Source organism: Notamacropus eugenii, chromosome 2, assembly GCF_028372415.1.
Source record: "Notamacropus eugenii isolate mMacEug1 chromosome 2, mMacEug1.pri_v2, whole genome shotgun sequence".
NCBI classification, from domain to species: Eukaryota; Metazoa; Chordata; class Mammalia; order Diprotodontia; family Macropodidae; genus Notamacropus; species Notamacropus eugenii.
In genome coordinates this window covers 43,878,362-43,905,565 of record NC_092873.1, presented here as the reverse complement: position 1 = coordinate 43,905,565, position 27,204 = coordinate 43,878,362, and the positions used below count along the sequence as shown (strand labels likewise).

General features: G+C 42.4%; 1 long non-coding RNA gene across 1 annotated transcript in view; it reads left to right on the top strand.

The window, feature by feature from the left end:
* The window catches only part of LOC140525080 (uncharacterized), a 43,854-nt gene extending 16,916 nt beyond the window's left edge, over positions 1-26,938 (top strand). The window contains exon 3 of the long non-coding RNA XR_011973922.1: positions 26,511-26,938. This is a non-coding gene — a long non-coding RNA (uncharacterized lncRNA). The remainder of the gene's footprint in view (positions 1-26,510) is intronic.
* Positions 26,939-27,204: the final 266 nt, after the last annotated feature.

Here is a 27,204-nt window from a genome sequence, read left to right as displayed (position 1 = left end):
TCATATTTGGCTTAAGGAAGGAATAACATGCACACTCAATTTGGTATGAAAATCTATCTTACACTACAGGAAAGTGGGGGAGAAGGGGATAAGTGGGATGTGAGGGAGATGAGAGAAGGGACGGCAAATGAGAGGAGGGAGTATTTAGAAATAAACACTTTTGGGAAGAGACAAAGTCAAAAGAGAATAGAATAAATGGGGGCAGGATAGGATGGAGGGAAATATAGTTGGTCTTTCACAACAGGACTATTATGGAAGTCTTTTGTAAAACTAGACATATATAGCCTATATTGAATTGCTTGCCTTCTCTGTGGGGATGAGTGGGGAGGAAAAAAGGGGGAGAAGTTGGAACTCAAAGTTTTTGGAATGAATGTTGAGAATTGTTTTTGCATGCAACTGGGAAATAATAAATACAGGTAATGAGTTATAGATATGTACCTTTCCCTACAAGAAAAAAAAGAAGATGGGCAAAAGGGAAGGGACAGGTATGATAGAAGAGAGAGCAGATTGGGGGAAGGGGTAATCAGAATGTATGGTATCTAGGGGTGGGGAGGGGAGAAGTGAGGAGAAAATTTGGAACTCAAAATCTTGTGGAAATGAATGTTGAAAACTAAAAGTAAATTAATTAATTAACTGGAAAAAGTAGAAAAAAAGTCAGACACAACTGAAAAAAGTGATTGAACAACAAAGAAAGCCCACCTTCCAAAAATGGGGGCTCCATTGAACTGTCACACTCATAGGGTGTCCCTGGGCAAATCATTTACCTCTCAGCTTCTTGCTCTGTCAAATGAGGTTAGACTAAATTATCTCTAAGATAACTTCCAACAGTTGAATGTCCAAGAAAAGGATAGGCACTGTGGCCTAATGGATAGTGTGTGGAATTTGAAGTCAGGAAGACTTCAATCCAAATCTCACCTTAAACTCTTACTAGATGTATGGCCAAGGGTAATCATTTAACCTCTCTAGGCCTCAGTTTTCTCATCTGTAAAATGGGGGATAAAGAAAACATTTAAGATCCCTTTCAGCTATAAATCTATGAATCTATGATTCCAACGGTGGGAATTTCAAGCACCAGAGGAGGGTTTAAAAAGAGATACTTTTGTGACCTTTTGGAGGTCTTTATAACACCCTCCCTAGATGTGGACCTATTATACCTGAGCCTAGGATCAGCTTTTATAAATATGTCAAACTCATTCTTCTCCATACCTCCCAATAACACCATACTGAAGGCCAAGGTGCATCTGCCCAAGAGTCAGCTACCCAAAGGGCACATTACAGAATGGGCTTATCACAGAGTCCTTGGTGAGCTTCTAACCTTTCTGTTTCATTCTGAAGCAAGGGAAACTGAATCATACAAAGGAAAGTGACTTACACAATGTCACAAAGGTAGTGAGCAGAAGAGACAGGACTAGACCCTAGTTCTCTTGATTCTTGGTACTGTATTCTCCCTCACACCACCTCCCTCCTTGGCTACCACAGCCCATCCCCCCCACCCCCAGACTGAAGACAACCTGAGAAGAAGATAGGACTCTAAATAGGGTCTCTAAACAAAACCATCTGCTTTTTCTCTAACTGCCCAGATTCTAAGGGATTTGCCCCTGCCCTCAAGGGATAGAGGCAGTATCCTACAGAAAAAAGGAAGGTTCGCCAAACAAGGTTTATGAACTTAAACAAGTTACTCTTCCTCCCTGGGTCTCTCTTTTCTACTGAAATAATTACGGGATTGATACAATGGCTCCAATACAGTAGATCCCTTATTAGCTCAAACCAAGAGGACCCTTTGCCTTCTATCTCTCCCCTCTTCAGTCCTTCCTCCACAGAACTTCAAAAGTACAAATCCTGCCATTGCACCTCTACCCATGTGACCTCTAGGAGTAAACACTAGCTCCTCTGTTTGGCTTTTAAAGCCTCCAAAACCTGACCCCAACCTACCTTTCCAGCCTCCTAGACATTACTCCCCTTTGGGAACTCTGTTATCCACACATTCTGTTCCCTCATTATTTTTCACACATGATTTCACAACACGCATCTCCAGGAAATGCCCTGGTTGTCCTCCATGCCTAGAACATATTTCCTCTTCATCTCTACCTCTAAGAACACCTCATTTCCTTCAAGAGTCAACTCAAGGGCTAGGAATTTATGCTCTTGGTCCCTCTGGCTCCTAATCTTCTCACACATTCTCCTCTTCCTCCACTCTAGGATCCAGCCCTGCTGGCTTGTTCTCGGCTCCTCAAGTACACTGGTCCATTGCCCATCTCCATGACTGTCTCCCAGACCAACAACATTCTGCCCCATCAGCCCTCCCTCTTCATTTCCTTGGCTTCTTTCAAGATTCAGCTCAAAGTCCCACCTTCTGCTGGAAGTCTTTCCTGGTCCCCTCTCCTCTCAGATCACCTTCCATCTACTCTTGTATAGATCTATTAGGAGTCAAATTATTTGCAAGTTGTCTCCCCCATTCAAAGGAGAGCAGGGACTGTATTCTTAGCACCTAGCACAGTGCTTGGCACATAGTAGGTGCTTAATAAATGTTTCTTCATTGGCTTGACAACAAAAATATTTTAACATAACAAAATGATGGACTTGGACAAACGTCCCTTTCAGCTGTAAATCTACAATGATGCCAATTCAAAATACAAGAGAACTATAACTGGAGAGAATGCCTGTAATTGCTGATTAGTGTAGCAGCACAAGGAAAGCAAAATGCTGAAAAGAATTTTTAAATCACTTTTGATGGGACCTGATTTGTCTGTCTCATTTCCCAGGACCAGGAAATTTACTCATTAAAGAAGCTTCAAAAGGCTGAGAAACAAATGGGCAGGTCAACAGAAAAACGGTAACTCCACCTAGGCTAAGGGCCTTGGCCACCTCACACCAGCACCAAGCTCACTTGACTCTGCATTTTCTTGAAATCATTTAGGGTTTCATCTTCTCAAAGACAAACGGCTGGTCCAGCTGGCCTTTAGGATTTCCCATCAGACCCAAAGATACTATGTCCCAGGTCCCAGGAAACATAGCAGCATATATCCAATGTGGCTTCCCTTCTCCCAGTCATGTCCACCACTTAGGACTGCTCCACGTGAATTTCAGTACCCATTTATTAAGCCCAACTATATTTGTAGCACTATACTAGCAATAAGAATGGAACTGTTCCTGTCCTTAAAGTGCTTACTTGTGGGGGGAGGAGAGTTCAAGAGGAAGAGGAGTGGTACATCGCACAGAAATTTAAGTAAATACAAGATCACTGAAAACAAAAAGATGCCATCACCCAGTGAATATTGGCTCTGCGGGGAAAATCAGTATTGATGCTGGAAACTCACTCTGGAGCCAAAGTTTATTCAGGAAAAGAGCCAAGGGCTACAGGCTACCATTAATCATTGGAAAAACCAACACTAACAACTCTCAACGTCTATGATGCCTCAAGTTCTCCCCAGCTGGAACAGTCTGAATAAGGTTCCATGGAGGACATGGGATTTCTTCTGAGCCTTTCTTAAAGAAAGGGCTGGATTTGGGTAGTGGGAAGAGCATGACTGGTAGGGAGAATGATGGGTAAAAAAACACATGACAAAGTAAGACACGTTTGGGGATAGTTCGAAAAAAATAGTTGAATTAACAAAGGAGTGGGGGAGCATTCTAGACCATCAACTCCTGACATGAAGCACTAAGTTTGGGGAATTAGGAGGAAGGGGAAGAGAAGCCCAAGTCCCCTGTTATTCCATCCAGTGCCTGGGTGCCAGTGTTCTCTTCTACAGAAAGTGAGAAGTTAAACTTTACACTTCTTAGACCAGTACTTCCCCAGCAAAGAGTCCCAACCCCCAAAGGAGTCATTCAGACTCTGGTACTGCAAGGTCTAGAAATTTCAGGCCAAAACAATAGCAGTAGCATGTTAAAAAAAAAAGGACACCCAAACTGCCTGAAAGGGAGTTAACCTTATTAAATATTATAAATATTAAATTTAAATTTTAAAACAATTAATAAAGAAATATATTAAATCTCAGCCTTCCAATTTCTATCTTAATGAGAGACATGGTTTACCTTCTGCTGGCCTCTGATTTCCTTCTGGCTATAAAAACACAAAACCCCCATAGGCCCAGGGCAAAGAATAAATAGCCTGACATTGCATACAAGTCTCAGGGCCCTTCCACATCAGGGGATATTAACCTATGCTTCTTTGGCATCTATTTTGTATAGATAAATATATTCCATGCTTTCTCCCCCATTAGAATGTAAGTTGCTTGAAGGTGGAGACTATTTTTTGTAACCCCAGAGCCCAGCACATGATGTATATTTAACAGGCATTTTGAGATCAGCGACTATTTTACTTTTGTCTGTATTTTCAGTACCTATAGTAGGCACATAGTAGGAGTGTAATAAATGCTTATTGGTTGAATGACTGAATCTAGAAGAGAATGATTCTTGGTATTAGGCAGGAAGGTGGCATAGTTGATATGAACCTGTATGTGTGCGTATGAGTCAGGCAGAATTAAATGCAAATCTTGCCTCAGATGCTTACTGTGTGACCCTGGGCAAGTCACTTAACCTCCATTTGCCTCAGTTTCCTCACCTTGAAAATGGAGACAATAATAGCATCTACTTTCCAGGGTTGTCATGAGGATCAAATGATAAAATATAGGTAAGATGCTCAGCGTGGCACATAGCACATAGTAGGTGCTTTCCTTCTCCCATTAGATTACAAGCTACTTGAGAGTAGGGATTCTTACTTTGTATCCCCAATGCTTAGCAAAATGGGAGGTAATAGGTGCTTAATAAATGTCTGTTGACTGACTGTTATTATACATTGGAGGCCAGGAGAGGGTCAAATGTACCATAGGCATGGCAAATACAACCTGTCCAAAACTGGATTATATATTCTACCTAGACTTGCCCCTCCTCCAAACTTCCTTATTTCTGTTGAGGATATCAGAGTCAGTCACTCAGCTTAGAAACTGCAGAGTCATCTCTGATCCATTATGTCACCATATCCAATCAATCTCCAAGTCTTACTGGGTTGTTTTTTTTCCTTTGCATCTCTCAATTTTTCCTTTCTCTTTATTCAAATAATGATATTAAAACATTTATAGAGTGTCAAAATTCCCTTACATAGCCAAAAGTCTTCTAATTGGTCTCTCTCCTTCCAGCCTCTCCCCTTTCCATTCTATCCCTCCATGCCTTCCCAAGGCACATGTTCAACCATAATATTCTTCTAACCAAAAATCTGCATTGGCTTCCTATTGTCTCTGGGACAAAAACCAACCTCCTTCACCAGGTTTCCACCTAACTTTCCAGCTCTACTTTGTACTAACTAGTCCTCTTCCCAAACTCTACATTCCAGTCAAACTGTCTTCTGAACTCAACAATCCCTCTCTAGGTATCTGTGCTGATCTTCCCTTATGTTCAGAATATATCTTCTTCCAATGGTCAACCACTCTAAGAAGCCTTACTTTCTCCAATCCATCCCCTACTAAGCTACCAAAATGGTGGTTCCCAAATCCCAAGTGTAACCAAGTGACTCCATGGCTCAGTAAACCCCAAATTTTCCTCTAAGGTTAAATGCAAACTCCTCTTTTTGGCATTTTAACCCCTTTCACAATTCAGCCCCCACCTTCTTTTCCTATGTTTATTGACAATTCCTCTTTATACACTGGACAGCCTAGCCAACCTTGCTATACCTCATTCACGATTCTCCATCTCATACCTCTGGGCTTTTGCATTGGCCATTCCCCATGCCTGGAAGCCATTCTCTCTTTACTTCTTCTTCCTCTTACAATCCTGACTTACCTTTAGAATTCTGCTAAAGTGCCACCTTCTACATGAAAACTTTCCCAAGGTTAGTGCCTTCTCTCTCTCTCCCTCCCTCCCAAAGTACCTTACATTTATTTTCTATATATGTATGTGTGTATATATACATGTGTTTGCATGTGTGTATGCTTGGGTATGTATGTATGTATGTATACATGTTTGTTGTCTCCCTTGATAGAATAAGGGTAAAGCCAGTTTCATTTTTTGTCTTTCTATCCCCTCGGCTCAACATAATGGCCCATAGTAGGGGATTAGTAAATGGTTGTTAATCAGTTTATTCATTGGCTGACTCAGTAGTTAGAGCTTTCTTTTTCCCTAAAGTGCCATGTATTTACTCATCTGTATCCCTTAGTAAAAAGTAAGCTCTTCAAGGATAGTCATTGTATCACTCCATACCCTTCCTAATAGAATGTCTCGCACTTAGTAGGTACTTAGTAAATAAATGTTTCTTGAATGGATTGAATTGTGGAGAATAAAAGCATGATTTTTCAAGCTGTGCAGCGTGACTACATTATCCAAAACAGTCTGAAACTGGGGGGCAGGGATCAGGGGGTAGTAAATTAGGACAGAAATGAAAACTGACAAGAAGATAAATTGCAATTGTGTTGTGATTTTCTATTCCCAAGGGCTCTTAGAATCCAGACTTTCACAGACTACAGCCCGGGTTAGCAGCCCGCATCCTTTTGTCAGGAAATTCCTGTTCCCTAAGTGACTACTTAATCAGGCATTGTGCATTTGAATGTATTCATTATATTTTAATTTGATTATATTCCAGCCAGTAGACTGAAACAGATTCGTCCAGATGTGTAATTATTTTCTAAATGCTTATTCTCTTTTTGGTGGCAACCTTGGCGTGGGACTCTGGAAACCCAGATCTCTTCCTGAGCACTCAGTGTTCGTTAGTCACACAGGCTTCATTAATGGGGATTACTGTCAGAAACCATCACCAAGAAGCATCCTGTTCCACAATAGCCTGAGAACACTCCTCAAAGCCTTCCAACCAGGGGTCCTGCAGCCACAAGTGCCCACCTGCGGGTCCTATGCTGTGCTTTCTTAAAGAGGAAATGTGGCATAGTGTCTGGAGGGCTGAATTTGAAGTCAGCTAGTGTAGTCAAATCCCTCACTGACTGTGTGACCCTGGGCAAGTCATCTGACTTTTCTCTGAGGCTTCATTTATTTTCTCATCTGTAAAATGTGAACCTTAATACCTCATGGGGTTATTGTGAGAAAAAAATAAAATGATGCAAGAAAATTGCTTTGCAGTTGTTAAAACATTATAACAATGCCAGCTTTTATTTTCATTTTCCTATTGTAGAATGTGGAAAGAATGCCCAGTTCTCAAGTTAACATAACTAGTTTCTTAATTAGCCCAATACCCCAAATCTACTTACCCCCAAAGAAGAGAGGCTTCCTAACAGGCAGAGACTATTGATTCAGGATCAGAGATTTTGATTTGGAAGGGACCTTAGAGTTCAACTCCATTTACATATGAGGAAACTGAGGCTCAGATAAATGAAATGATTTGCAAGGTCACATTTAGACTTGAAATTCAAACTCTGTTCCTCTGTCTACAAGTCTAGTATTTCCCTCCACTGCTCTACCTTGTCCCTTATTTGACATTGATTGAACCCTTTGAGTTCTTTCGCCCCAAGATTCCTTTTTTAAAAAAAAATTGTAGGAGACTGGTACAATCACCCAGCCATTCAATCACATTTTTCCCTAGTCCAGAAAAGATAATCACTCTTTGGAGTGAATGTGGTTCAGGAATCCAGTTTGGCATTGATGCACAGTCTCAGCCTCATCCAGTCTCTTGGATTGTAAAGGACATGAGCAGACTCTTATTGAATTGACAGTACCTTCTCCCAGTGCCTCCTGAGAGCCAGTAAGAGAATACATGAAAGGCTGAGCTTCTTCAGGATGCCTCAGTCTATCCCTCTGGAGCCTTCTTGGCCATATTTAGAATACTGCTGAAGGTTCATTATCTATTAAACGAAAATATGACTGCACGCAGCTTGGACAATTGACTCTAATCTCTTCTCTATGTTCAGTTCAGCCAAGGATTTTTAAATGCTTAACCATACCAAGTGCTATGCTAAATTCTGTGGGAGATCCAAAGTTGGAGTAAGGGGGCTTTTCTCTGAAGGAGTTCATAAAGTAGAGGGATAGGACAGACATAATAACTACATTTGTTAGACAAAAGCACCATAAAATATATAAAAGAGTCAAAAGACTCCAGAGGAGAATGAAACCACATTTGACTGTACAGATAATGGGTGATCCTTAGAGAAAGTGGCATGGAGCAGGGCTTTGAAAGCTGAGCAGGGTCTCAATAGGCGAAGCTGAAAAGGAAGGGCACTGACATGCAGGCAAAAATGAAAAAGAGTGGGCTATGTTCAGGGAACAAGGAATGGTTCACTACAGAGAAAATATAGAGCATGTGCAGGGGGTTTGTAGATGGCACCAAGCTTGGAGGGATAACTAACACACTGGTTGACAGAGTCAGCATCCAGAAAGCTCTTAATAGAGTAAAGTCCTTTGGCAATTTAGTAAAGCCTATGAACCCCTTCTCTGAATCATGTTTTTAAAGCATAAAATAAAATATTCAGGTTTATAAAGGAAACCACTTATATTGAAATACAGTTATCAAAATATTTTAGAACAGGTTCACAGAACTTCAAGTTAAATACACCTGAGCTAAGACATTGACCTGAATCTAATAAGATAAATTCAACACACTTAAATTTTCCAAAAATTATTTTCACAAATACAAGATGGAGGAGACCTGGTTATAAAGCAGTTCATCCGAAAAAAAATCTGAGGGTTTTAGTGGATTGTAAACCCAATACAAGTCAGGAGTATGATGTGGCAGTCAGAAAATGAAAGTGATCTTAAACTCCATGAAGAGAGGCTCAAGGAGGGAGCAGCACTCATCAAGAGCATTATGTTCAGTCCTAGACACCACCTTTGAGGCAAGACATTGATAAATTGGAGAGCATCCAGAGGACAAGGACCAGGATGCTCTTATGCTCATGTCATGTAAGGATCGTCTGAAAGAACTGAGAATGTTAATTCTGAAGAAGAGAAGACTGAAGAGGTACATGTCAGCTGCCTTCAAGTGTTTGAAGTGCCTTGATGTGTAAGAAGATTAGTCTTGCTCTGCTTGACCCAAAAGGACAAATTTAGGAGCAATGGATAACAGTTGTAGAGAGGCAGATTTTAGCTTAACTTTAAGAAGATTTCCCAATGATGAGAACCATCCAAAAGTGAAATGGGCTGATCCAGGAGCCAGTGAGTTTCCTTCTAGTGAAGACTAGAGGTCTTCAAGAAAAGGCAAGATGATCCATTATTGGGGAATTGTAGGGGGATTCTTGTTCAAGTAAGGATTGGACTTAATGACATCTGAGGTTCTGTCCAACTCTGAGATTCTTAGATTCAGTGGGAGGCAATACCGGAAAGGACAGTTGGCACCATTTTATAGTGAACTTTGAAAACAAGGGAGGGAAGGAGGGCCCTGAACTTCATTTAGCAGTCAAGAAGGAAGCATTGGAGGTTGTTGAGCAAAATGCCATAACCAGAGCTAGGCTATAAGACATTTTTTTTAGCATGACAGTATAATCTAGTTATTGTTTATGTCTATAATATCATGATGCAACATCAGCATGGTTCTCCACGCCTAAAGACCAAAAGAAATTCGACTGACATACATAAGAAATTGAACAGTCAAAACCCATTGCCCTAGCCTGGTCCACATCTTGTCCTTGGCTGCCTCTTTACTCCAAGCAGAACAGTGGATGGGGTATAAAGGAGGATGATTCAGAACAATGAAAGGATTCAATTTCATTAAAAAATGTAGGCACCCATATTCAATCTTCACTAGCAATTATAGCCAGTATTAAGCTGACCAAGGACTTTTTGCCCATTATCTCATTTGAGTTTCACACAGTTCACAGAGATAAGCAATTCATGGTATTGCTACCACCATTTTACAAAAGTGGAGCCCACAACCCAGAAAGACTTAATGACTTCCTTATGGTAGCAAAGCAAGGAAGTATCACAGGCTGGATCTGAAGCCAAGTCTGCTACTCTTTCCACTGTACAATAAAGCCTCTCAATGGAAGGATAGAGGTCTACACCTTCTTCCTCCCCCATCCTTTCAGCTTCCTATTGTATGTGGTCCTCCCCAGATAGATTGTAAGTTCCTTGAAGGCAAGAATGGTCTTTCATTTTTGTTTTTGTATCACCAGCACTTAGCACAATGACTGGCACATGGTAGGTACTTAATCAATATTTATTGATTATTTTTTATCTATAGTTCTAGGATCCAGCCCAAAGTCTTGGATTTTTAAAATATTTTTGGATCCTGATTCTGTCACCTGGGCTGTGAGCTATCACTCCTAGCCTTGTGATGTTCTAGGAAAGGTGGTGAAACATTGAACTGCGTGACCAATGGGGATTCTTCCTGGAAGGTCACCGAGGGTAGAATCAGCTCTCATCCATCAGTACCATCCTTAGAGGAAATAACCCTCTGTGGGTTCTTTCCCCCTTCCCTCAATATATCTTGGCACAGGTGAAACAAATATCAAAGGTAACTGATCAATGAACCAAAAACCTACACATTAGGAACAGCCACAGGTAGATCAAGATAGATCTTGAAAGGCCAAGACTTTAAGGTGGACACCAGAACAGTCAATAATAATCATTCAATAACACCATGGGAATGAGTAACAACCAAGGAGTAATGTACAAGGAGGGAAAGCAGAGGGACGAGGGGAGTACTATTGCTGGAAAACCTTCCCTCAGTCCTCCCTGTGTAGCGTTAGTGACCATGGGAAGGTGGGCATGGTGGTTCGTATGAGGATTAGATCTGGGTACCTTTGAGCCCCATTAGATGATGCCACATCTCTCATCTCAAATGAACCATCAGACTCTCTGTGACCCTATGACAAGTGGAGAGATGACAGAGAGACAGAGACAGAGACAGAGTTCTTTGTACCCAGGAGGATGAGGAAGCTGGGATTCTGAAATCAAGGGACAGGTGCAAAGGCAATCTTAGGCTAGAAGGCACTTCAGAGGCCATGTGGTCCAACCCCCCTCATTTTACAGAGGAGGAAACTGAGGATCAAGGAGGTTAAGTGGTTTGCCCAAGGCCATAATAAGTGGCACTCAGATCCTTTGTTTCCAAATCCAGTGCTCTTTTCTTCAGAATTGCTCAATAATTTGACAAGCATTTGTTAAGCACCTACTATGTGCCAGACACCAAGCATGTTCCTGGGAGAGCAAAAACAGAAACAAAACAATCCCTGCCCTCAAGGATCCTACATTCTACCATGCAGCTACAACATACACAAAGACAAAGAGAGACTTGGTAATTTGAAGTTGAGGGACTTCATAAAGAAAGAGACTCACGCTTAGTTGTGAAGGAAGACAAGCCTTCTAAAAGACCAAGAAAAGGAGGAAAGGCATGAGAAACAGCCTGTGCAAATGTGCAGAGGTGGGGAATGGCATAGGGAGTTGGGAAAACTACAGACAACGATTATAAAGGAGCCAGGGAGAGACTCATTGCAGGATCTCTGGTGTCCATCTAATCCTGCCCCCTTATTTTTACATATGTACAAACTGAGGACCAGGGAGTTAATGTAATCTGCCCAAGGTTCTGCTTGTAGTGAATGTCAGAGATTTGAACTCAAGGTTTCTGTCTCTACAGCCCCAGGCATTTTCCACTGTATCATGCTGAGTCCTACAGTTGGAGATGAGGGATCCAAATGAGGCACCGGCTGCTCCATTTGGGAATCTCTTGGGAATTCCAAAAGCTATAGCTTGGGCTTGCATTGACAGTTACTTTTCATCTTCTCTGGCTCGGCACTCAGGCGAGCACCAGCCATGGGAAATCAGTTAATAACTATGCACATTTGATAATAAATTTTAACAATTTAAGAGTGCAGTACAGTTTTATTACAGTTTTTATTTTATCATACTAATTCAATGCGTAATAACCTGCCAGAGACACAGAATTCACTTGACATATGCTCTGAGCTCTAAGAAATCGAATATGCTGGAGTCATAAACCTTGGGTCACACCCAACTGACAGCATCTTGAGGAGGGCAGTAGGGAGAAGCTGTTTCCCTGAGCTGGTCTCCATTAAAGAATGCCAATGCATTGCTTTCCAGCTTCTGTTTGGGTGTTCCAATCCCTTGAAATTCCTCCCACCATTAAGGGGTAGGAGGAATATTAAGATACCAAACACACTGAGCTTCATTATGGCCGCAGACACCCTAAATTAGACTCCCAGCTATTCTTCCCTCACTGCACTCTTGGGTTCCTACAGTGCCACCAAGGAGGTTGGGGTTCTTCTGTAGGGGTTGGACAGATGGCTCACTCCAAACAATCCTCAGTTCTGGACAACGACTCTGGCATGATTTCAAACCCTGCAAATTAGCAGGTTCTGTCACAACAAAAAAAAGATAGAAAGAAATCAGCCCAAGCTAAGGAAAAAAGCTTCTTGAGGATAGAAATCTTACCTTTATTTTCTCCTGTCTTTTTAGATTTAAAGCTTAAAGAAACCTAAAAGGTCATCTATTCCAACTTCCTCATTTTACAGAGACTGAGGGAGATAAAGGGACTTGTCCAAGGTCATATAGGCAATAAGGAGAAGAGAGACACTTCCTGGATGAGTGATCCTAGTAAGTCATTATTCTCTTAGCCTCAGTTTCCTCATCTGTAAAATGAGGGTGATAATTGCACCTACCTCCCAGGGTTGTTGTAAGAAGCAAATGAGGTCATGTATGTAAAGTGTGAACCTTGAAGGACTAGTCATCTTCATCATTATTAACACTCTGGACTAAGAGGCAGGAGACCTGAGCTCTGGCCCTGGTTCCACCAGTTACTTTCAATGAACCCTTGGGAAAGTCATTTCTCTTTACTGTTCCTCAGTTTCTCCCACTGTCATAATAATAGCTAACATTTATATAGTGTATTCAAGTTTTCAAAGTGCTTTAATCAGTCAGGCAACAAGTCTTTATTAAGCTCACGCCATAGATCAGGCACTGTGCTAAACAATTGGGATAAAACGAAAAGCTAAAACAAGGAAGCTCACATTCTGATGGGGAAGACAGTATGCAAAAAATCAGGCCCACTACAAATGTATATAGAATAGACAGAAGGCAGTCATGGAGGGGAAGGTGCCCAAAGCCAGGGAAATAAGGAAAGGACTCCTGCAGAAAGTGGGATTGGAGCTGACCTGTGCTCACTTACAACCCTGTGAGGTATTACTATTATCATTATTATTTACAGATGAGAAAAATGAGGCTGATAGGGCTTGAGTGATCTGCCCAGGATCACACAGCCAGCAAGTGTCTAAGGTGGGATTTAACACTCAAGTCCAATACTCAGTCCAATTCACCAAAGACTAGATGTCTTCATCCATCCCATCCCACTCCCGCTCCCTCTCCCATCCCACTCCCTCTAATTCACCAACATGGAGCCACACCTAAAGTCCCACCCTTCCCTTTTCATTACATTTCCATAAAAATCCATCTGTGGGTTTGCCACAAGTATATGAGCTTTGCTTAGGAAAATCTGTTCTAATTTTTGTCATATAGAAAGCAGAGAGCAGAGAAGTCGAGAGTTTTCAAAGACAAGTAGAAAACAAAACCTGCAAACCATACACTAGAGAGACTGACTTATTAAAGAGATGATTAATGATGGGACAAAAGGGAAGCAGTGATCGCACAAAGAGCTGGCATGTCTTTGTGAAGAACAGTCTATGCCAAGCTAACCCTATCTCCTTCCTTGATTGTTACTGTACTGATTGATCAGGGAAGGCTGTAGAGATGGTTTATTTATATTTTAGCAAGGAATTTAACAATGTTTCTCTTCTTCTAGATAAGATGAAAGGATGTGGGCCATCTGGTAGTATACTCGGGTAGATTAGGGACTGATTGAATGGACAAAAATCAATTATTAATGATTAGATATTGATCTTGAAGGAAGTCTCCACTGGAGTGCCCCAGGGATTGTATTTGGTCCTGTAATGCCCAGTATTTTTATCAGTGATTTGGAATAAAATCATAAATGGCAGGCCCATCAGATTTTCAGATGGCACAAAGCTGGGAAGGATAGTTCACGCACCAGGTAACAGTCAGGATCCAACTCTAATAAGATAAAATTTAATAAAAATAAATGCAAAGTCTTTCTCTTTGCTTCAAAAAGTCAACTTTACAAGATGGGATAGAGATGAATAGTAAAAAAATCTGGAGCATCTAGTTGACACAGTGGACAGAGTGGTGGGCCTGATGCCAAGACAACTTGACCAAATCTGCCCTCAGACACCTACTTGCTATATGACCCTGATAAGTTCTGTTTAACTCAGTTTCTTCAACTATTTCACAAGGTTGTTGAAAAGAATAAAAGGAAGTAGTGCCTAGCACAGTGCCTGACACAAAGAAGGAACTCAATAAATGCTTATGCCTTTTATCCCTTCATGACCACCAAGATGAGTCAGTAGAATGATACAGGAGCTATAAAAATAAATTCGACCTCAGATTGCACCAACTTTATCTGGAGACAGGACTATAAAGGTAATAGTGCCACCAGAAGGATATTGATAAGCTCAAGTTCATTCAGAGGAGGGCAACCGGTGTCATGAATGCATCAAAATCAAGCAACATCAGTGGAGAGAACTGGCAATGTTTAACCTGGAGACAAGAAGAGTTAATGAAGACAGGAGGTCTTCAAGAATACAAGGAGCTAACACATGGGGGATTAGATTTGTTCAGTTTTGTCCTTGAAAACACAAATGGGATCAATGAATAAAAGTTTGAAAGGGACTATATTTAGTGTGAGTGTAAGAAAAACATTTTCTACTAGAGTTATCTAAACATGGAATGGATTGCTCCAGAAAGAAGTGATTTCTCTCTTTTTACAGGCCTTCAGTCACAGGCTGAATGACCATTCCTCAGGAATATTGTTGAGAGAATTCTTGATCATCTGGAATAGGCTGGGCCAGTCCCTTTCTATACTGAGATGTTGATTAGAATAAATAGAAGTCTTGTGTCCAAGCATTCACCAAAACTTTTCATACTTCATTATTATTCGTTAGAGCAAAATAATACCTTAAGGTAGACTTTTCTCCAATAAGATATCTCCCATGCACATGCCAAAATGCCTTGAAAGGTGTGACAAGAGAGAAAATTGTTTTCAGCAACCTAAATTATTGATTTTAAGTGAAGCAAAAAATCCGAAAGATGCTCATTCAGGATATTTGCCACTGTCAGAGCAGATATCCAGCACAGAGGCCAAGTCAAAGAGGAATTGCTGATAGATGATGAGGTCATCCAGGTATTCCCCTTTTCAGATGAACTTAGGCTATTTGCACCAATCTCTAGAACACTACCAAGTCTCCTAAATGAGATCTTGAATCACTCAAGAGTTTGGTCTATCCATTCACACAGGAAGTAGGAAGTGGATGAAAAATGTCTATTGTCCAGACTAGGGTATGCAGTTAGAAAGTCACTGCACAGAACTACCATTATTACATATATCTTAGACAGACACTGAGGTGAGGCAGTGTACTGGGCTCAGAATTGAATAGGTGAAGAACAGGTTGAATTGCCTTTGGAAAGGGGAACAATGATTTTAACCACAAAGTTCCTCCTAAAACAATGCCCCATTTCTTTACGCTCTATATTCTTCTGATGCAAGGACAGCTAGGTGGCACAGTGGATAAAGCACCAGTCCTGGAGTCAGAAAGATCTAAGTTCAAATCTTGCCCCAGACACTTGCTAGCTGTGTGATCCTGGAGAAGTTACTTAACCCTGCCTGTCTCAGTTTCCTCTTCTGTAAAATGAACTGGAGAAGGAAATGGCAAACCACTTTAGTATCTCTGCCAAGAAAACCTCAAATGGGGGCACGAAGAGTTGGACACAACTGAACAATGATCAAATTCTTCTGATGATGCTGAATGGCTGGTCTCTGAAAAATTTAGTTGTAAGTCACCCAAAGTGCAATTGAGAGGCACATGGTAAGGTCACAAACATTCTTTCTATCACTCGAAATTCCTAATTTTTGACTTATTTTCACCCTTCACTCTTCCTCACACCTCAAATTCAGCTAGTTACCAAGTTTTGTCACCTCTACTGACTCAACATCTCTCATATCTGTCCCTTTCTCTCCACTTACATAATCTCTACCTAGGTTCAAGCCCTTGTCTCTTCTCATCAAGATGATTTCAATAGCCCCTTAATTGGCCTCGCTACTTCCAAACTCTCTTCCCTAATCCATCCCCTAACATAGCTGCCAAAGGGGAATGGCTGAATAAATTATGGTATATGAATGTAATGGAGTACTATTGTGCCATAAGAAATGATGAACAAGAAGACTTCAGAGAGGCCTGGAAGGACTTATATGATCTGATGCTGAGTGAAAGGAGCAGAACCAGGAGAACTTTGTGCACAGCAACGACCACAGTGTGTGAGAGTTTTTTCTGGTAGACTTAGATTTTTGTAATAACACAAGAACTTCTTACAAAAAAAAAAAATCCCAATGGTGGATCTCAAGGCAAAATGCCTTCCACACTCAGAGAGAGAAATATGGAAGTCACTCACATAATGTAGCAGATCATGTTTGTGTATGTGTATGTGTTTGTGTATCATGTTCTGATTTGTTATACGATTTCTTTCATTTATTTTAGTCTGACTACATAGCATGACTATAGTGAAAATATACTCAATAGGAAAGTATATGTAGAACCTATACAGAATTGTATGCAGTCGTGGGGAGGGAGGGGGGTAGTGAGGGGTAGGTGGGGGGGGGGGATAAAATCTCAATTGTATGGCAGTGATTGTTAAACATTAAAAAATAATAAAAATAAATAAATAAATAAAAAACATAGCTGCCAAACTGATATTCACATGTCTGATCATCTCAAAGGCCACCCAAAAATATTTAATGGCTCTACATTTCTCCTAAAATAAAATACAAAACCCCTAGCTTGGCATATATGGCTCCCATTTACATTTCCAGAATTATTTTCTATCACCAGATGCATCAAAGTATCCCTCCCTTTCATTCTCTCTGTTAGCTATCTCCCTTACATAACATTCCATCTCCTATCTTGGAGCTTTGGTGCAAGGGGTCCTTGTCTGGAATATGTTCTGTCTTCACTTCTACCTTCTAGAATCCCTGGCCATCTCTTACATGATTCCTGCCCATCCCCTTCCTTCTTCAGCTACTATGAATTCTCTCTCTCTCTCTCTCTCTCTCTCTCTCTCTCTCTCTCTCTCTCTCTCTCTCTCTCTCGAAATAATTTAGTATTTTCTTCATAGATTCTTATCTGTATATGTGTTGTTTTCCCTATAAGTTCCTTGAGGGCAGGGAATGTTTTCTTTTTATCTAATATTGTGCTCACTACATTTGTAGTGCTTAATAAATCTTTTTTAAAATTTAAATAAAATTAAGTAAAATTGGACGGTGGACTTGAATAAGCTATAAAATTGTATAGGAGACACCCTGACCCCTCCAGAAAAAGATAAGAAAGGTTCATGACTAGACAGGAGTAGATCATGCATCAAAAATGAGGGATGATGTATGGATAGCTATTATGTTCCATTGAGACCCACACAATTCAAGGGATCTGAAAGAAGGTCCCTGGCATGTCAATGGCAGGACATGGTCTTACCACTTCTGCTATGGAAGATTTATGGGATGAAATGGACACAAGTTGTGCAAGATGAGAAGGCATAAATAGATAGTCATCTACCCCCATTTGAGGGAGTACCTACATGGATGAGATCACAGATCCATCGAAGTTATCTCCCACAACTGTCCCTTTCCATTTCCATTGCCACCCTCTCTAGGTGCATGTTATAAAATTATAGATTTATAAATGGAGGAGATCTTAAAGTCCAACCTCTTTACTTTACAGATGGGAAAACTGAGGCACAGAGTGTTTGAATGGTTTTGCAGGGTCACATAGCTAAGAAGTGTCTGAGATGAAAGTTGAACCCAGGTCTTCCTGTCTTCAAGTCCACTACTCTATGCACACTAGCCATCACCTTCTAACTAGGCTTTTCTACTATCATTCTGCCTTGATTCTTTCCCCAAGGTTTCATCCCAGTCCATGTATCACTGGAAGACTAATCTTAATACAATTTTCATCTTGTGACATCCCTCCTCACAACCTTCAACAGATCCCCATTGCCTTCAGGACAAAAAATGATCTTGACTACCCCCATCCCACCATGTTCTCATTCTCATTCTCATTCTCATCCTCTCTCTCTCTCTCTCCCTCTCTCTCTCCTCTCTCTCTCCTCTCTCTCTCTCTCTCTCTGTCTCTCTGTCTCTGTCTCTCTCTCTCTCTCTCTCTCTCTCTCTCTCTCTCTCTCTCTCTCTCTCTCCACCCCCCCTCCGCATGGAACTTCATGGGACTTAGTCACATACATTCTGTGGAAGTTTATTCACCTATAAAATGGGGGCATGGGAGTTGTTCTATTTACTTCACTGAGCTCTAGGTGATGCAGAAACGCAAATTGTTATCAGTCCATTAGACTGTTAGTTATCAAAAGATCACAGATTTAGAGCATCTAGTCCAACATCCTCAATGACAGAAGAAGAGCATTATTGATGTAGTAAATCAGAGGTGGGGGTTTTCATGAAGTGTTATCCTCCTTGGTAAACTGTAAGGTTTATGAGGGCAGGTACCACGTCTTATCCATCTTTCTATCCCCTACTACATAGCCTAACCTGTGATCTTGCAGTTACAATAGAAGGTTTCCAGGAAATGTTTGTTGATGGATCTGTGACCCATGGCATTCACGGAGCTACTTTTTAACCTCACAGATTCAGATCTGGACCTCAGAGACCAGTAAGTCCAGCTCCCTCTTTTTTACAGAAGGGGAAACTGAGGCCCTGAGAGGAGAACTGATTTGCCAAAGGTAATAAGCATCAGAGCTGGGAGGTGAACACAGATTCTATGCCCCAAGAGTGAGGACTCTTTCCACCAGACAAGACTGTACCCCTCATTCTAGGCTAGAGGGTAGAATAGATAGAAGCTAGAACTAGAGGGAGAATTGTACAACTCTCCAAATAATTCCAGGTTACAAATCATTTTCTATTCTGACCCGTGTCACAAGAGGACAGATTGGGAATCGACAGGAGCCTGCTATAAATGTACCACTGCTGTGCGGGTCACTTTGAGTCAAATTCAGTTTTCCCCCACAATTGGATTTCCTTTATACCTAAATAAGTTCAGCCCCAGGGCTGGTGGGCCCACACTGAATTCTGCGTCTTAAATGACGCAAGAGTTGCTTTTGTCGTAGTGGTGAAAGCCCGCCTACCTACCAGCTAATGTTATTCTGATCACAGATGTAGAGCTGGGAAGAACTCTGGTGGTGAGCTCATTTGACAGAGGAGGAAACTGAGGAAGGCTAAGTGTCTTACCCCACCCCCCCCAGAACAGGTGGCAGAGCTCACAGCTGTACCCAGATCCCACAATTGCGATTTCTCCTTCTCTTTGAGCAAATGGGTGCATTGTGCCTTCAACTCAATTCCTCAACCCAAAGGTTTGTTTATTTAACTGTGAGCCGCTCTCCTATAAATCATTTAGCCCATCAATAGATATTACATCATAATTGGCTTAAAGCATATTGGTTGTTTGGGGGTTTTTTTGAAGCCTGACCTAATGAGCATCATTTTGATGTGCTGAAGAGCTCCTATGTAGGACAGCAGCCATCTATTAAATTTTCAGATAAACAAGAAAACATCAGGTTTTAAATAGAAATGGATTCAGAGAGACAAATCTATCCATTTGTGGGTCACTAATGGACACTGTGCTTTTGATAAGGGACATCTAGACTGGGCCAGGAATGGCTCAAGGGAAACGATGCCACTGGAGAAATGAGTGGAAAAAGCCTAGGTGTCAGAAGACCTGGGTTCTACTCATATTACAGTCAGTGACCCACTATGTGACCATGAGCGAGAGGGAGGGTCTCTGTGTGCCTCAGTTTCCTCATCTGTAAAATAAGTAGTTTGGATCCCATTAAAGACAGTGTTGGCTAGAATATTCAGCTTGGCATCAAGAAGACCTGACTTGAGTTAGAATCTCATCTCAGACACTTAGTGCCTCTGTGCCACTGAAGTCAACCACTCTGAGCCTCAGTTTCCTCCTCTGTAAAATAGAGATAACATAATTCACAAGGTAGTTGTTCAGATCAACTGAGATAATAATACGTGGAATGGGTTTTGTAAACCTTACAGCCAGCTGTCTATAAATGTCAGCAAGTGTTATTGTTTCTCGCTCTAAAAAGTCTATTATTTTCCTGGAGGCCTCTTTGATTCTTTTAACAGAGGGGAATAAATAGGAAAAGTTGGCTCCAAGATGTTACATTATCATTCAGGAACAGATGGCAGAGTAAAGTTTCCTCCCAAATCACCTTCTTTGCCTAAAGATGGAGGGAGGGCAGAGGAAAAGAGGGAATGTCTGGGTCGAAAGTCCAAACTGCCAATCTGCAGATCAGACCCGTAATTTGAGGATGGAGGAGAGGTTGTGGGAAGGTAGGAGAGGGAGAAAGGCATTTAGTCTTGCTCAAGGGAGCAGGGTTGCCCCCTTTGACCCCCATAATGGAGAGAATTCTGGACTTCAATACTTCCCCTGACACTTAATAGCTATGTGGCCATAGACAAATCACGTTCATCTCTCTGAGACTGTTTCTTCATCTGTAAAATAAGGGTATTGGACTCTTTGACCTCTAAAGTCTCTTCCAGCTCTAAATCTATGATTTCCTAAACTCCAAATCCAATGTTCTTTACACGACACATGTAGCCTGTGATCTTAAGAGTCTGTGACCTGTGTCCCATCTGCTGGTCTGTACCTTTGAGTATAGGGGAGATGGGCTGTGAACTACCTACTTTCTCACCCTGCCTTAGTTAAGTCACTTCCCTCATGACCTCGACAGTGTCCTAGATACCAGATGCTCAGGAAAGTGATACATAGACCACCAAATCAAGAAATGAAAGCTAGGCAGAAGAAAGCAAATGGAAAAAAATTTTTAAACCCTACAGAATAAAACAAAATTACTTATCTCCTGCAGATTTCTTCCTTCCCTCCTTTCTGACTTAATAAGAGAGCCTATACTGATTTCACTACTTTCTGACATGTTGGGTTTCTGTTTGCAGGGAACTTCCGCTTTCCCTGGGTCCTTGTTTTGGACTCCTCAAATGATTACCCAAATCCACGACTGCCTGGTGCAGCAATTACGAATCTCATCAAGGATTCCATTTGTATTCCTTGAATAGTCTCTCCTCATTCACTAGAGAGCTCCTGTTCAGTCTTGGTGTGCTTTATTATATGGAGAATGCACCCACAGCCTTTTTTAGGGACCCAGGCGAGCTTGCAGCACTGTTGAAGGGAGAAAGTTTAAACCCCTTCACTGGGGTTTTGGAAGGAATTTAGCTGCTCTCTTTCTGACCACTGTACCGTTGGTGGAAACAGCCTGTGACATTCCAGGCTGTAACTTGCCGGCAAAATCCTCATCCGGATGGATCAGCTGTTTCCTCTCTTTCTCCACCCCCCTCAAAATCCCAATCCCCATCAAAAACTGAAGAAGGTTTGGCTAATTGTCCAAAGAGGTTTTTAGCACAAACTTTTTTTTTCAGCATAAATTCCAAAAGGGCTGTTCCTTTGGGAATTGATAGTCAAGATTAAGACCCTCAAACTCACCTAGTCTTTAAAGAAGGGCAGAGATCAAGAGAATGACTCCCCTAAGTGAGAGGGACTTAGTCCTTAATAAGTGAAGAAGGCTTAACTTCACACAGGGCCTGCCATAGGTATGAGGTCACATCAGGCAAGATTTAAAAGGAAAAAGCTTTATTGGAGAAGAGGGTGTCGGAAAAAATAAGACATTTCACCCAGAAGAAATGGGGGAAAAAGTCAATTGTGGACTCAGAGATAGCTGTTCTAAGCCCACCTGGTGCAATTGACAAAAATGCAATTTACAAAGAAGATAAATCCTCTCCTGGGACCAGCCCAGCTAGAGCTGACTCCTGAGCAAATCCAACTGTCTCCCCTCTAAGAGGCTCAGGCTCCCTTCATTATCACAACTCTTTGAGGGGCTGCATGGGAAGGGATTCCTCAGATCCCAAGCCCTTTGACCTAATAGCTTTCCTATAACTGGGGGGAGGGTTGAGAGGAGTGGGATTGGGAGGGGGGTCAAGAGGGAGCCAGCAGGGTGTGCCTTCCCTCTGAGGCCATTTAGGGAGAGGGGATGAGTTCTCCAGCCATTCAGGAGAGCAGTCTCTCAACTTCTCTCAGTCTGAGTGGCAGGTCAATGATTTAAAAGAGTGGAGTCTAGCCTAGGTTATGCCCTTTCCTTGGAGCCAGCAGGAAGAAAGGGAACCCGAGACGAGGAAATGTTTTCGCCGTAGTCGGGGTAGAAAAAAGCACCCCCCACACATACACACACTTCAGAACGACTTTGCAAGCTAGGGGAGGCCCCCAGCCAAAACAAACGTACCAGGACCTGGACGTAGCCAGAGAAACCCAAAGCAAGGAAAACTTGGCTTTCTCTCAACTCAGCCCAAACTGGGGAGGGGACCAACCCGACCCGGGGAGGCAAGCAAGAGGGGCTGGCCAGGGCAGAGTCCATGCAGCCAGATCCGGAGATCCAGAGCCCCCCCTTCCTTGGCAAGGCTCATACCTCCTGCTGCTCTCAGGACAGAGGCGTCCAAGATCCATGGCCCACAGGGAGCTCAGGGGGGCTCTCTCAAATCATCACAAAGGAGCTGGAGAACCGCAGCTCCTCTGGAGGAGCCCAGCCGACCAGGCGAGCTAATTAAAAGGGGCTGATGCCTCTTCTTTTTTGGTAACGGATAAGATTTAAAGGGCTAGAGTCCCAGGATGGGGGAGGCAGTGGTGTGATGCTGCTGCTGCTGCTGCTGCTGCCGCTGCTGCTGCTGCCGCTGCTGCTGCTTTCGGCTCTTAGAAGAGCCTCATGCAGTCAGTGCTCTGGGCTGAGCACTAAGACCGAGCCCATCAGGGTGAAGACGGGAAATGTGCAGTAAGTCAAGCTAGTGGGGCCCTTCACGCTGCAGCTTGGGCATCCGAGCTCTGAGTGCCGGACACCAGGGCAACAGGGAAAGCCCCAGACCCTCTTCCGCTAAAGTGAGATAGTCAGCCAGCCCTGAGTGGGCAGAGAGTCAAGCTGGGTGCACCCCAGGGCCCACATTCAGCAACCAACTTGGACCCCCAACCACCACTCCCCCCACACACACATACACACCAAGGCTGACTAGCTGGGTTATGGCCCACGTGGATATAGTGCTCAAACAAGGGAACCCCCCCCAACACAAAGGCAGGGGGGTGCCCTCTGCTCATTGTGTGCCAGCAATGGGTACAGGTGCAAACCGTGGGCTGAAGGCTGAAAAGGAGGAAAGGAGCAACATGAGTCACAATAGAGAGAGAGGGTACGCCTGAGGGGATTCAGAGTGTCCCTGGTACAGGAATCCAAGAGGAATTAGCCCCAGTTATGGGGGTAGGACGGAGAAACCAAACAACGGGGTATGTCCAGAAGTTATAGAATCATAGATTTAGAACTGGAAGGGGCCTTAAAGAATATCTAGTCTATCCCCCTACCTCATTTTACAGATGAGGAAACTGAGACTGAGAGGAATTAAGTGACTTAACCCAAGGTCACACAGGCAGGATCTATACGTGTTTATACAGTACCATGCTGCCAGGCTAGGGTTTTCCTTGGGACTGAAATGTATGCCCTCTATTTAGAGAGCTCCTAGTCAAACATTGTAAAGGGCCCAAAAAATACCTGTAAAGAACCTGATATGTTTGTAGGCAGATGGGAAAGATCCCCTCTTTTCTTTTCTTTTTTTTTCTTATTTTTGGGTGGGAAGGGGGAGGCAAGTTGATCAGGGTTAAGTGACTTGTCCAAGGTCATATAGTTATTAAGTGTCAAGTGTCTGAGGTCAAATTTGAACTCAGGTCCTTCTGACTCATGTACCAGCTAGCTTCCCCCAAGAACCCCTTTTTTCACAGGCTATTGTTTCAATTTCTCTGAAACGCACAGGCAAATTTTGATGGAAAAGGGAACTGAGACAGGGGTTTGAGTTCCAGCTCTGACATCAAACACCTATGTGACTTTGGTAAACAAGGCAACCTCTCTGGACCTTAAAGGCTTGAGCCTCTATAAAATAAAGTTGTCCAAGAGGCAATGTGACCCAGCTAGAAGGAACACCACATCTGGAGTCATCAAGGTCCTGAGTTCAAAACCTATCTCTGTCACTTACAGCCTATGTGACATGGAGCAAGTCGTTCTGCTTCCTCTGTAAAACTGAGGAAGCTGAGTTGGGGTATCTCTCAAGTCTCACCGGTGACCCCCCAGGGTCCACAAACACATAGCAAGGGTCCTTCTTGAATCTTCAAGCACATGGGATACTTAAGGACTGACCTTTACTTAGCAAACTGAATAAGTAGAAGCCTTGTACATATTTATGTTACTATTTTCCAAATGTCTATAGATGTTGTCATGATTAATAAAATACAAATGCACATAAAAATATTACTGAATTCACAGCAGCTTTTTGTCATCATGTACTTTCTCCATCAGTGGATACTAATAGTATAGCTGGTACCCTGTGGGGAGCAGCAAAATGCTTTTTTTTTTTTCAGTCTAGTTGAGAACTAGAAGACTAGAACTCTCCAAGGTTCTTTCTACCTCCAGTGTTCTCGAATTCTGTGAGTGTCTGGTACACAGTTGGCACTTAATAAGTGCTTTTTGCTTGAATGATTACCTAAGCTCACAAAGCAGGTGTTGGAGGAAGATATGAACCCAACACCAGTGCCCAGGCTCTTTCTACCACACCCCCAACTGACAGTGAGCACTGCCAAGGGCACTCACCAAGGGACAAAAGTGTGGAGTCAGGATTTGTCTTTGATGCCCTCATATTTCCCTTGTCTTCCCTCCTTTGTGTCACCCTTCATTGACACTCTGCTCTCTGCTCATCAAGCCCTGCTCTCAGAGAAAGCCTTATATCAACCCTTTACACTTCAGTGAGAATGAGTGTTGACTACAGCTTCCCTCTCCCAGGAGGGTTTTCTCTGTTCGTAGCATGAAAAACTTTAGCCTTTCAGGGCACTTCAGGGATCAGTGAGTGGTCCTTCCCAAGCCTGGAAATTCCACTACAGGGACCTTATTGCTCCATCTTCTAATGCCACTTATGTGGACAGTAGGGGTAGGGTCAGCCAAAGTGAAGGTCACAGAGGAAGCCATGTAAAAACAAGAAGAAGAATAATAACTAAGGCAATAATTTAAAATCATTGTACTGTAAAATTGATTATCAAATAGGAGATGGGGACTGGACCTATTATTTCATTGGTTTAGGGAGCTCCCAGGTGAGGAAACTCCCTTACCAGTGCAGATTGGCATCTTCTCTGTATCTTATAGTCTTAAAGAGATGTCTAGAAAGCAGAGTTGAAGTGATTTGCCCAGGGTCACGTAGCCAATATGTCTCAAACATGGGACAGGGCCTAGGTTCAGTCACCCAGGTCCATCCAAGATGAGTTTCTTCAATTTCTTTCTCTGTAAAAGGAAAGGGTTGGACCAGGGGTGAGGAATCTTTGACCTTGAGGCCACACGTGGCCCTTTAGGTCTTCAAGTCTGGCCCTTTGACTGAATCTAAACTTCACAGAACAAATCCCCATGATGAAAGGATTCGTCATATAAAACTTGGAGTCAGTCTAAAGGCCACATGCAAGAACCTAGAGGTCCACATGTGGCCTTGAGGCTGCAGATTACCCACCCCTGGGTTGGATTAAATGCCTCCTGAGTCCCCTTCCAGCTCTGAATCTATGATCCTATATCATTTGTGAATGACCTGCATTTGAATCCTCACCGTCACTGACTGTATGACTTGGGCAAGTTCCTTAACCTCCGTGGGTCTGTTTCCTCCTCTTTATATAAAATGAGAGGTTGTAGTGGATGGCCTCTAGCTCTAAATCTATGGTCTTGTCATTTCTAAGGTCCCTTTAGCCCTAAAACTGTGACTCACCCATTAAGCCTTTGCCATTATTTCCATAAGGCTTGAATAGTCCAACAGAAAAAGAAAATTAAAAAAAATTCCCAATCTTGCTTTAACTCTACTGGTGAAAGAAAATTTAAAGATCCATCCCCCAAAATCAGCCTCAAAGACCAAAAACTGGCAAAGAACAATCAATAAATTCATACATTACCCTTCTTTCGTCTCTCCTTCCAGGAAGGTAGCTGATTCTGTTTAAGTAATGTGAGAAGTCTTAAACACAGGTGTTTCCATAGAAAAGGGACGACTGAGCTTTAAGTCCCCAGTGAAGGGGAGATTCTCAGGATGTGCACATCCTTCTGAAATCTCAATACGATTTCATTAGTCCGTGGCCTGGCATCCAAGGATGGATTTGGAGAAAGACATAAACAGAATGCTTGTCTGTTGGAAGTCACAGAGGCTCCTCTGGGATTCGCTCATTGGTCTTTCCTGTTTAAACCTTCAGACACTCATGTTGACTGCCTATCTCCTCTCTCCATTCCTCCAAGCACATTTCAGGATTCACTTCTCTGGGCTTCTACCTATAGAACATAAGCCCCTTGGGGGCAGGAATGAATTTTCTTTTTTTTGTATCCTAAGCCCTAGCACAGTGCCTGACACATTTCTTTTAATAGGATCTGTGACTTTATTTTTGTAGGGAACATCTAGGGAAGAACTTCAAGCAGATCAGCATTTTCTTTGCCATTCAGTAATCTTCGAGCTATGTCAGGGTGCTGACACTCAGCGTCAACAAGCAAGTACATGTCAAGGATGAGACATGAAGCCAGGCCTTCTTGGCCTGGAGGCTGCTCTCTAACCATGGCTGCCATGTTGCCCAGCACCTTCTAGGTGCTTACTAAGAGATTGTTGAGTTGAATTGGGTTAGAAACTTTGGTTACACTGGGCAAAGGCGTGTGTCACCTCTGCTGGAGCAATGACTTCATGTCTCTGCTCAGGATCAGAAGAGATCTTCAGAGATCCTAGATGGAGCACTGGAATGGACCCTAGAGATCGTCTCATCTAGAAGGGTCAAACATATGACATGAGCAACTCTCTTGAGTACAGCCTGAAGCAGATTAAGATGTAATCGCCAAATAGTGAATAAAATAAATAAAAATTAAATTAAACATAGATAACATTAAATTTTAAAATTAAGTCAAAATGCAGCCAAGGGGATCATTATGCACAGATCAGTGACTCTGTTTCTACCGAATTTGATACTGTTGATCTAAGTTCCTTTATTTTATAGAGATAGATCCTGAGAGGTAAGGGGAATTTCCCAGGGTCACATAGTAAGTAGTTTCTGAGTCAGGAGAAGAACCCAGACCTCCTGACTCTTTGGCCAATGCACC